Source organism: Anarhichas minor, unplaced genomic scaffold (assembly GCF_050575085.1).
Source record: "Anarhichas minor isolate MPS153535 unplaced genomic scaffold, ASM5057508v1 ptg000020l, whole genome shotgun sequence".
NCBI lineage: Eukaryota > Metazoa > Chordata > Actinopteri > Perciformes > Anarhichadidae > Anarhichas > Anarhichas minor.
Window position 1 is genome coordinate 2,100,232 of NW_027466466.1, and position 12,646 is coordinate 2,112,877.

The following is a 12,646-nucleotide window of genomic DNA, read 5'->3' on the forward strand; positions in this document are numbered from 1 at the left end:
ACCCCAAATTTACCAGTAGGTGTTTTATTGATACCCAGTAAATAAGTACACTGCAATATATGCACCGTAATCTAAAGCTCACTAGAGCTGTAGATGGCAACCGAATGTAATCATATCGGGGCAATTTGGCACCGTCAATGTATGTCCATCTGAAGTGCTTGTTTTTGCCACTGACATTGTGGAAAGAGTCTTGCTGAGACAACAGTTAAAATGCAACTGCCAGCCGGGCAGAGTTTGTTGTGTTAATAGTCCAGAAAGCGTAGCTCAGTGTTATCTAAAGGATTCTCAATGTCATGGCTGAATAGTTAGATGATTTCGACAATGTGGATGAAGTCTTTGAGCTGGCACTGATCTAAAGCAGTTTCATGTAACGGCGCGACAACAGCGTCTTGTCATCATAAACTTGTCGTTTGTGTCCCTGAACTGTTGTGCTTTCCATCACCATTGGTTTTTACTCAGCGGGCACAACATCTGCCATCAAAACTTAAGCTCAAAGAACAGAGGAAAAACTAGAACCATGTGTTCTTTTTAAAAGGGAATTGAGAGATATCCATTCGTTTCCACAGCTGACAGCACAGTGACAGCTAAGTCAAATTGTTATGCACGCTCACAATGTGTCTCGTCCTTGATATCCACACATATAAACACAAATAAACACATCACACATGAATGCACATGTGCACATTTCTGTAAAATAGGAATATTTGCTTTGAATTCATGGACACAGCACACGTTACGGCATTAAACAACTGTGCAGCGCACGCCATCTCAATGTCGATTTGTAATTCAGTTCAGTTTGATTTGAATAATCTCACGAGTATGAAAGCAAGACTGAATAAAAGTCCTCCGCTTTTGCAATTTTCATTATAAGTAATTATTCTCTTTCATAGCGGCCCTCTTTGTGCCTTTTGGGGAGTCATTTTGTCTCATTTTCATCTGCCGCCTTGTGCCGCAGCGGTACCCAAATTCCACTTTTTAGAAAAGGGGGGCAGAGGCAAAGCCAGGAGGCAGAGCCGCCGTCCACTAACCCGGAATATTTCAGCCGCGTCTCAGTCACGATGAAGAAGAATGTAGAATCACAGCCCCACCGAGGGACCATTGACACCAACTTACTTAGCTTTAACACAAGAGAGAGAGAGCAGAAGGAGCAAGACAACTGACAGAGGGTGAGAGGAAAAGAAGGAAAAACGAAGCCACCATGTAAGTAAAATTGATTCAAGGACACAGAGGCAAAAGGGAGAGAGGGGCGACAAGAAAGTCTGTCAGACTCTCTCACCTCGTCTTCCATGACGTAGTTTTTAAAAATCGATGGATCCTCTCACTCATGCTGCCCGCCAGCTGTGGCAGAGCAGCTACAGCGGGAGAATTATTTATGAATTTATCTGCACAGTCTGTCCAACTGCAGGCCCGCCCGCCAGCCACCCCACATACTGGACACTGACTACAGGATAATAATGTCACGCCGCTCTTCTGATAAATATTGAAAGTATTTAGCGTGTTCTGTTTCGCATCATGAAATGCGTACAGGGGCCACGGAGACTTGTTAGAGCTCTGTTTTCAAGAGGTTTTTACATCGCTGTGGGACCCAAGGTAAGTTCAAGTTACAATGTAGGTTTCTACACAATTAGAAAAAGAAAAAAAACAATAAAGACCCGGGTATATTTTTGAAGTCTTGCTAAGAGTCAAAGTTCTTACTCCTGGGACCGGTATGAAGAAAGGCATGTATGTTCATCTGTCTCCAGAGCTGGATGTGTGTGTACAGTTTGATCCTACCGCACTTGACAGAGGTATTCTTTAGTTCACAGCCTTCTTACTGCTGGCAACAGGTTCTCTATCTTGTGGGCTTTCTCTGCAATCTTTGATTTCGTCTCTCAAATCTCCACGGTGTGGCTCTGCGATCTCCTCCGAAGTCCCAGAGTCTCTTAAGAGGTTTCCAACTCAAAAAAAACCTGACCTATGAATAAGGTCAAGATAAAATGACCTTTATGCTGATTCTATGAGCATTCCTGTCCATAGAGTAAAGCTTATGAAATCAACTTTACACTTCTGTTGTTCAACATAGGCAGTTAACTCTGATCTCACAACAACAAGTTTTATCCCAAACCAACCAAAATAAGAGTAGTTTAGAGGGCTACTACTTTTAGCAAAAACTCAATTGCAGTGAAGTACATGATAGAAAACACCAATAACGAGCTAAATGTAGTCACTGCTGCATCTTGTAAAATATAAAATTCTCAAAAAAACACTAACAGTGAAATTCACTAACAAGCTACATCTTAGCCAGCAGCTGAGCTACACTCATTGACACAAATAGTGCAAAGAGTGCATCAAACATAATGAACAACAATCTTTTTAGTACACCAAAATGGTAGGAAATGTCTGCTTATCAGCAGTTTTTTAAAATCGTAAACCCTTTTTTCTTGTATTTATGTTTATGTAACACTTTTAGCATTATCAAATGTGGTTTTACATGACACTTAATAGCGCTGCAGCTAGCGGACTTTTTGATAGCTAATGTTTCAAGCATAACTCAATGGAGTTGACCATAGGGAAAATTAGCATCACGGCTAGCGGACATATTCTTTAGTTAGCTATCATGACGTGGTAAATTAGCTTGGAAAATGGCGTCAGGCTGCTGTGCACCGACTACACACTGTGGTATTATAATGCCAACATTAAGTATGAATTAACACATGTCAACACAACAGTAGTGGACAATCGGGAGGTGGGCTAAAGCATTGTATTGGCTGAAGTGAAAGTAAACGTAGACTTATTGTGGCTATTTGTCAAACTTGTTTACAAAACATCGTCTTTGCATTCGTTAAACTATCTAGAACATAAACATGTGTATTATATGATTCTGTCTATATCAATAGATTTTAGTTTTTACTGCTGATTTAGCTACTCTGGGCGACATACGCAAAATACCATCAAAGTGGGGCAGCTGTGAGCTATTTCATGAGCTGTAAACAGCTCACGGGAAACACAACAGGCTGAGCCGCCATCTGCTATTAATGAAGTGAAATGAAGTGTAGTCTCTTGACAGAGCACTGGTTAACCTCGGGGTCTCAGCTACCATTTGAAAGGCGGAGTGCCTTGCATGGGCGTATTGGCCTCTTTTTTTTTTTGTTCTGGGAAGCTACCCAACAGTAATTTCTCAGGCCAGGATCTGTGACTCAGGCGTGATCAAATATGGAAGGCTCAGTGTGCAAATATTTTATTCTGACCAAACAATGCAGAATGTGATTTCACTGATTAGCTCGGTGCGGTGAGAGATTATTCCCTCTGCTTGTTTGTGGATGCAGGTATGACAGCAATAAAAATCTCCTGACCTGAAGTTAAAAACAGCCTGTTCCTGTTGTTATACCTCACTTTTGTTACAAAGCAAACGTACTTAACTAACGCCACCTACATCAGTTAAGTAGCAAACATAGTTATTTTACGTAAGAATCAGACTTCCTCCAAACTACAATCTTTTCTGTTGCATTTCTGTTGCATGAACAGGTTCTGCTTTGAAGGAGCTCGCGCAACGCACTGATAGCTTGTGTCACTCGTGTAGGAGCATGCACGAAAAATGAAATATTATATATGAAATTGTCACGAAATGCAATCTATTTGTTTTGTGTACAGGGGACACGAATTGTCCTTATTTTTCATGTCGCTCGGAACAACTTTTTTTTTTCAGGACATATATATATATAGAAAAAAATCCCCACACAATATCTGTAGCTAATCAAACACCATCACCAGATACTCTATAAGCTAAAATAAAGCTAATTTCTTCCTCTCAATATTCAGTGATCATCTCCGGCATCAAGTTGCAAAAATGTATGGTTGGATGACTTTACTGCTACTACCAGTCTCACTAATGAAGCTATAGCAAAAGATCAACCGGGAAGGTCAGCTCACCTTGGATTTCGTCTTTAAAACAGCTTATTCCACATTCTCCCTGTGCTTAGCCCCTAACCACTAAACTCATTGATTATGCATTTTATTCAGTCAGTGCAACTCCCCTCTTATCTCTGTTACTCCCAAATCAGTTATCTGTTTGTAACTCTTTTTCCAAGGCCCCTCTTGAACCAATTATGAACTCCTTGCCAAAATGTATAAGCACTATATCCTCATTATCAGATCTTTAAATGTGCTGCAATGCTCCCCCTCCAGCACACCACCACTGAAACCTTTAAAGTTCCCTATGGAGTTTTCTTGTAAACAAGCATGTCTTCACTAAGTGTTACTCATGTATTAGGTTTCTTATATGACCTTCCTCAATAAATATTTGCAAAGATGATTGTTGATATATTTCGAATTCTGCATTGTTTACCAGCAAGTCAGCCTGGTCCCACTCCCAGGTCATCAAATACGATGGACAAGGCATCCTTTGAGACGCACTGGGCTTTCAACTATCTCCAATGTAAACACATCTGCGTAATTATTAGGTGCTCAGAGCAACTGATGTAGTATATAAAGCGAGAACGGTTTTGTTGACAAAACCTAACCGCCACTGTTTCACAACGTTAACCATGTGTTTCATTATTAACCGCCACCGTTTCACAACGTTAACCATGTGTTTCATTATTAACCGCCACCATTTCACAACGTTAACCATGTGTTACATTATTAACCGCCACCGTTTCACAACGTTAACCATGTGTTACATTATTAACCGCCATCGTTTCACAATGTTAACCATGTGTTACATTATTAACCGCCACCGTTTCACAACGTTAATGATGTGTTAAAACATTAACCACCACCATTTTACAACATTAATGATGTGTTACATTATTAACCGCCACCGTTTCACAACGTTAACCATGTGTTTCATTATTAACCGCCACCATTTCACAACGTTAACCATGTGTTACATTATTAACCGCCACCGTTTCACAACGTTAACCATGTGTTACATTATTAACCGCCATCGTTTCACAACATTAACCATGTGTTACATTATTAACCGCCACCGTTTCACAAAGTTAATGATGTGTTAAAACATTAACCACCACCATTTTACAACATTAATGATGTGTTACATTGTTAACCGGCACTGTTTTACAACGTTAACCATGTGTTACAACGTTAACCACCCTCATTTCACGACTTCAATCATGTGTTACAACTTTAACTGCCCTTGTTTCACAAGGTTAACCATGTGTTAAAATGTTAACATCACCATTTCACAACGTTAACCGTGTCTTACAACGTCAACCGCCACAGTTTAACAAAGTTAATCATATGTTCGCGGCGTTAAACGTCACCGTTTTACAACGTTAGCCATATGTTACAACCTTAACCGCCACAGTTTGGCCACTTTGACCATATGTTACAATGTTTATAGCTACTGGTTCACAACATTTACCATGTGTTACAACATGAACCACCACAGTTTGACAAAGTTAGCCCTGTGTTACAACATTGATCGCCATTGTTTCGCAACATTAACCATGTCTTACAATGTTAACTGCTACAGTTTCAAAACGTTAACCATGGGCAAACCTTCTCTGTCAAGGTACAACACAAAAGGCTGCCCCTTGGATCATTGCAGCAACAAATATGGATGAGATTGTGAGCTAACGTCTTTTTCTTTACAGCCATAATTCAAATGGTCATGAAACTAATTCTGTGACCTTGATGAAAATGACAGCCCTGCAACTATTGCTACCACTATTAGGCCACTAATAATATTACCTTCAGCAAAAGCCAAAATGTGTTCCGCACATGTGAATTAAATGAGATCAGGTGTGTCCACCGAGACAGCCAGTGTGCACCTCACACCAGTCACCACACATGGAGCTCTGTTCAATAAGCAGTGTAGCGTTACATGCCTGGATGTGACCAAACGTCAGCTGGTACAAGCTGTGGCAGAAAACATCACCTTAACCTGAATCTGACATCAGTACACAGGAGGAGAAAGGACCTTGTTACCTTGTGCATGTCACGCTGGACATCTGCATGGACAAACAAAGACACGTTTGAGATGTGTTTTACATCCTGAGAGAGACTTTTTGAATGGGAATTGCATGGCACACGCAAAGGGTCCGTAAGTCTCAATGCAGGACTGAGGGATACTTTGGATTGACACAATGGGATTGACTATGTGGTTTCGCTGGCCTTCGTTCTCCTGTGTGTGCAGCTGGGACAGACAGACACACAGCTGTGCACAGCACTTCTGAAACAAGCCTCCGAATACACAAAATCCGAAATGCAAGCTAACCATTTGAGGTCAATGCTTTACCTTAACCATTCAATGTCAATGTATAACCTTAACCATTCCAGTTCAATACGCAACCTTACATATTCCAGGTCAATGCATAACCTTGACCATTCCAGGTCAATGGATAACGTAGACCATTCCAATGCCTAATCTTAACCATTGGAGGTCAATACCTCACCTCAACTAGTGGATTACCTCCTAGACTGTGTAACAGCAACTCCTGCAGAGTCTCATTATCTTGTATATGTTGCAAGGCAACGACGTTTTTAAAAGTCAGTCCAAAGTGTATCTGTTGTAATGAGTCAGCACTGAAAGTGTTCATAAAGTGTAACCTACGGTCATTTCTGATTGCTAGTGTATAAGAAAGTGTCTCCCCCGTCTTTCGGCAACAGATGGAAAACTAAAACATCTGTCAAGCTGCCAAGAATCACAGCAGTCAGAGATGATGCCGACCTCGTAATGAAGATTGCTAATCTCCAGAGAAAATTATTCTCACCACTTCCAAGAGTGAGACCATGTGGAATTCAATGTTTCATTTTACTAGATAAAGGATAGTGGTGCAGAGCTGCCCCATGCCAGAGACAACCTGTGGGCCCCTGCTGTAAATGCACACCAATGGAAACACGTTGACATATTTTTCTATGTCTGTTGTCAGACAACAGAACAAGTATGGACTTTGATTGCAGCATTTAAATACCATGCTTACAGACAAATAATAGTCAATGACAGCAGCTGGGAACGGCTTTCATTACATTGTATAATAACAGAGAAGGTTAGAAGAAACAAAAGGTCGTCATTCAATTAAGGCAAGAAGCCATCGGATACAACATCTAAATGAGCTGCAAGTGTGTGTTTAAGCTTGTAAAACTCAAAAGAAATGTATAAAAGTGGCTGCTGAGAAACAGGTGCCTAGCTTCTGAAATATTTGCAGTGGACATTGTGGGAGCCAGAGAGAAGCGCTTTAAGTGCTGCGTATCGTCACCATTATTTTGATACTTATTTTATTTCTGGCTTTGATTTGATTTGTATTATGATTTGACACTGTTAATTGCAGATAAGGAAAAGTACACAATACAAAGCAATATTGTAATTTGACACATACTTGGGCAAATAATGGCATTACCAAATAATTACAACAAAAGCACATAAAAAAATTATTAAAATCCAACGGCCAAATGTATTACGCTCTCTTTGCAAAAGCTTTCTCCCCAATCCTTCCTAATGATCTTATCAAAAAGCTCTGTCTTTGCAGTCCATATCCTTTGTTGTCGCAACAAGTGGTGTTGCTAACAGATTGATGTATTCGGGACTGTTGCAGAACAACATTGTGGGGGTATTTGCCAAGATGCTCGAAGCTGGCAAGCATGAATCTAGCTCTGGGCTCATTTCTGCATGCTCAAACAGAGCCAAATTGCAAACATATCTTTGGTTTGCAAGATAAAGTAACAGCTAATTCTTGCCAGTTGGAAGAAACACGGTTGTAAATCTCTGTGCGGATTCATCTGCTGTGGAGGTTGATTTATTTTTCAATGGGGACATTGAAACTAATAAAAAAATAGTTTCCTTTTCTATACATATTCTTTACACTTTGTAATACACTGCAAGAACTGGTTAAGGGTGGTATTTGCTGAGGCTCAACTCCAACAGGTGCTAAGGATACCTATATTTTAATCACATTTGCAGGAGTGGCAAGATTAAATGTCATGTATTTGACTTTCAGCCTGATAAAGTTGAATGTTCCCTACAGAAGAACAGCAGCAGAAGTGTTTCGCTATCGTGCCTGTCACAGCAGAGTAATCCAGATGAGACCTGAACCGCCAAACCAGATGGCAGGTGACGCTTCTGTGGGACGCAGACCACAGGGGACAGACAATGACATCACTGCTTTGTGTGTCTGTGTGAGGCAGAGAGACAGATAGAGTTAGAGAGGAATAGAGAGAGATTTCAAATGAATTTGAATGTAGAGATTGGAATTTTACTCCGAAAAATAAAATCCAAACTTCACCGATGTCAAAAAATAAACCCCATTCAGTCTTTTGCTAGGTATCTGGCAAACCTACTGGCGTCTGAAAACAACTTCATTATAAATCAAACATACGGTAAATGTTAATTGGTGACCATGAAATCCATGACCTTTTAAGATCAGTAGGTCGGCCAACTAGCTTCTATAGTAGATAGCTATAGCCAAGTTTTTTTAAGCTTGACTTCCAGCTCAGCTAAGTCAAAAACCTTGACAACTTCACATAATTGTATAATCAATGACACAACAGCAGCTGGCAAAGAAAGGGAAATATACCGTAAAAATACAGTGAAAACGTTTCTGCAGGAAGCTCCCTAATGAACCCTTTATTCAGCATCTCTGTTTGGCTGTCACAGCTTTTTTGCCCATGTATAAAGACTTGGTTATGCAATTAAGGTGTCCCTTCTCTCATTAATAAAAAAATGTGTATCGACAAATGTCGACCTCATGGCGATGCTGAGAGGGAAAGTCACGAGGATTCATCCTCTCTGGAGTCTGAGAAATGGTACTAAATTGAGCAGATTTTGAGATTTTATGCTGGATCAATTTGACCTGCGGGTGATACTACAGGAAGTCAGGGGATCTCACCAAAGTCATCGTCTCTCCACCATGAATAACTGTTCCATATTTGAATCATATTCAACCAATAGTCTGGGCCATAGTGGTGGACGGTCCTCCTGACAGATAGACATAAACAACCCTAGAACCATGCCACTAGCATGGCTAAAAATCCAATGCTGTCCTTGATTTGCAACACTGCCAACAATAGCCTCATTCAGCCAAGGGATATGACAACATTTCTGACAATAGTACACATTGTCATATTGCCCAACCACAGTTATTTCTAAAATACACCCGAGTGGACACCTCCCTTCAATCACTGAGGTGACCAAAGAAAATCTGGGACCTCGTGCACAGCTAAATACAGCAGGAGCCACTTTTCTAATAATGTGTCCCTACCTGTCTGTTTGTATCACAGTGTGTTGCAACACGATGAGATGACATCTGCAGATGCCTCCTCCAGCTCAGTAGCACAACACTGGCCTGCAATCTGCCACTGTTTTGCTCCCGCTCACAGAGCAGAAAATCTCTTATTTTGTGGGAGGCTGAACATTCCTTTTTTGTATTTTCTTTTTGCCAAAAGTTTTTTGGGACTATATGCGTGTGCTGTTCTTTTTTTCCATCAGCCACAGAGCAGAAGGCATCCTAGCTACTGCCCCCAATTACACACCCTGCCCTCTGACACACTGAGCGACGTCTCATAGTGAAAATCCAGGTGTAATATCACAACACAGGCTGGTTTGCCGTCATACGCCCAGCAACACCACCGTCCCTCTGTCCGCCTCATCAATCTACTGTATATCTGGGCGACTGGCAGCATGTGGGATTGTTAAACGGTCATTGTGATTTTTTTTGTTTTATCCATTGAATCAAAGCTGAAAGTCTTCACTTCAACCACATGTTGACTGACAAAATTAGAAAAATTAGAAAAATTGTGTCATAGTCCAAATACTTATGGCCCTGACTGTATATATTAATTCATATATTTTATATGATTATTATATATTATTATTTATGTGTGTGTGTCTGTCTATATAACAGGTTATGCTTCTCTAGAGAAAAAAATCAATTCATGTTCATAAATACCTTCGCTGTGTGCTCGTATGGGCGTCCATATAATGCATCCCGCCGAGCTCCCCATTTTTTTTTTTTCAAAAGTGTATTTTGGATCATTGTTATACATTTCGGCTAATAGACCCCCCCCCCCCTCGGTTGCTGTGGCAACACGCAGGTAAGTGGAAAGGAGTGCTCAGTTCGCCACGCAGCATGAAGCCCATTTCTAAAACTGTTGACCTATAAAAGCATACACCCACCATCACGAGGAGGCTACCAGAGCCATATGTGTTTCTGACTCCTTATGTGTGTGTTTGAAGACAGCAAAAGCAGAAAAAAAATCAATAATCCAGGGTTGTTTATATATATATATATATATATATATATATATATATATATATATATATATATATATATATATATATATATATATATATATATATATATATATATATATATATATATATATATATATATATATATATATATATATATATATATATATATATATATATATATATATATATATATATATATATATATATATATATATAGGGCATGTGTTGTCTTTGTCCAAGCTTTTGTGTTTGTGTGTGTGTATGTCTCTCACAGTTTGCTCCACAAGTCCAGAGTCTTCTAAATGACAGCACATACTGCGTAGCGCAGACTCTGAGGTTTGGGAAGTAAACACAAATCTGTCTACTTCTGTCTCTCAGGAAATGTCTCCTACCCTGCATCTATCTTCCTCCGTCTATCGCACCAACTCCCTTTTCCCAACTTCATCACTCCCTTCTTCACCCTCCTCCCGTCTCCTCCTCCATCCTCGCATGTTCTGTTGCCGTCTTTGCTGAATTACGTTCCCGTTCTTCGTCTCCATCCTCCCTCTCTCCTTTTGTCTGCTGAGTTGTCACTCACCCTTCGCTTACAACAACACCCCCCCCCCCCCCCCCCACACACACACACACACACACACACACACCCACTGTTGCTTTGGGTCACCCCTTTACTTCACCATTCTCCCTTCATCCTCTCTTGTTTCTTCCCCCCCCCCCTCGGGGCTTTGCTGCGTCTGATCCATCAGAAGCTCCAGACAGCTGTCTATTCCCTGCAGGCGGGGCCATCAGAGACGGTGACCATATGAGGAGGGGGGGGGGAGCGATCGCGCTCAGTCGGTCTCTTATTGTGTTGTATCCTCTTTTCACTTTTTGAGCACATTTTCCCTGAAACACTTCTTGTATAGCCTTTCCTTTTGATTGCATTCATTTTTGCTCACTGAATGTTACAGGCCGGCAGTATACAAGCTGCTCTGCTTGTGGTGGGAAGGGGGGGGGGGGGGGGGGACCAGACCGCAGACACAAGGTGTGTATCGAGGGATCATTAGGGACGGTTGCACATCTCAGCTGTATTGTTTGGGCTGTTTTTTTTAACTCAAAATGTTGTCTTTTAAAGAGAATTGAGGCCACCAGGTATTTTAGTGTTGGTTATTTTTGCATGCATGGCAGAGAACACTTGAGACAACAACGAAAAAGAAACATTTTGTTGGTTATTATGGGATATTAATTGTCAGTGCTTCAGTTTGATATTTCTCACTTTCAACATTGTACAACACTTTCAGAATAGACCACATTGTGTTAAGACTTATGTCTCACTATTTGAGTGCAGGTATCATTTTAAAGCTGCACTATATCAATATTACATGACTTTAGGGTTCAAATGCGATGTTAAAGAGGGTCAATGGTGGAGACGAACCCTCTCACTGCTGTCGTCGGAGTTGCTTCCAGCAGCTGCTTTATAGTGAAAGACCCCGCTGCACGCTACCTGCACAGCACCAAATGGCATCTAGTTAGCTGGGGGGGGGGGGGGGGGGTGGGGGGGGGGGGGGGCTTGGCAGAGCATTCAGCAGTTTTCTCATTGAGTATAAAATGTCCACTTGTAAGCTTTGCAAATCCCACCGACATATCTGATGGCAAATACTTGGAGGAGCTTAACAAGTCCATTGTTGGGAAACATACAGATTCATCAAGTTAAGATTAAGTTTAATGGTCGTGCAATAAGAGCTGCAAAGTATTTCCTGCGACACCGACCTCGAGAGCAGCGGACTTCGTAGAAGACAGAGTGTGTGAAACTGCTGATTTTAGAAGCACATACTTGCTAATTTCATAGAAAAATTGAATAAAGTATTTTTTCCCACCGGCACGCATTGGTTGGCTTGGGCGCATCGATCGGGCTGTTGTCTGTGCCGCTGCTGGAGAAACCCGTCTCGTCAGTGTCTTTAAGCTCCATTGTCCCCCATTAATCAGAGAGTGAGTCATTATAAGAATCCTTCAGACAGAGGTCTTATTGTATGTAACCTGTCGCTTTTCTCATTTCTCACTTCAAGGTGAATGCCATTACTGCATACGGTGCAAAGATGATTAATTGGCGGGTTTGTGTGATGAGTGTGAGTAATTGTCCCAGTCATTAAAATTCCATTCAATGTTTTACAAAAGAAAGGAGGAGGGGGGGTTATATCTATGAATCTATTTTGCCAACATTTGTGTTTGTCAGAGTTTAAATGGAGACATAAAGTTGCAGAAAAGACAGCTTGGATCTTTTTTGCATCAGTTGTGTTTGTGTCTACAGACACTGGCATCACATTCACTTTGGCATTCCAGTGATGCCAAAATGTAAAATACTTTATTACCCTCCCCCTTCTGTTAGTCTCTCTCCGCCCCTTTGCTCACCAGCTCTGTGGCATTTGGGCCGTCGGACCGTAACCTCGGCCGGTTGTTTGGTCTGTCCGAGAACGATAAGCT

General features: G+C 41.1%; 1 protein-coding gene across 3 annotated transcripts in view; it reads right to left on the reverse strand.

Moving 5' to 3' along the window:
* LOC142954425 (copine-9-like) overlaps positions 1–12,646 on the reverse strand; it is a 74,139-nt gene that overhangs the window by 31,382 nt on the left and 30,111 nt on the right. The gene's annotated exons all lie outside the window — the stretch shown is intronic.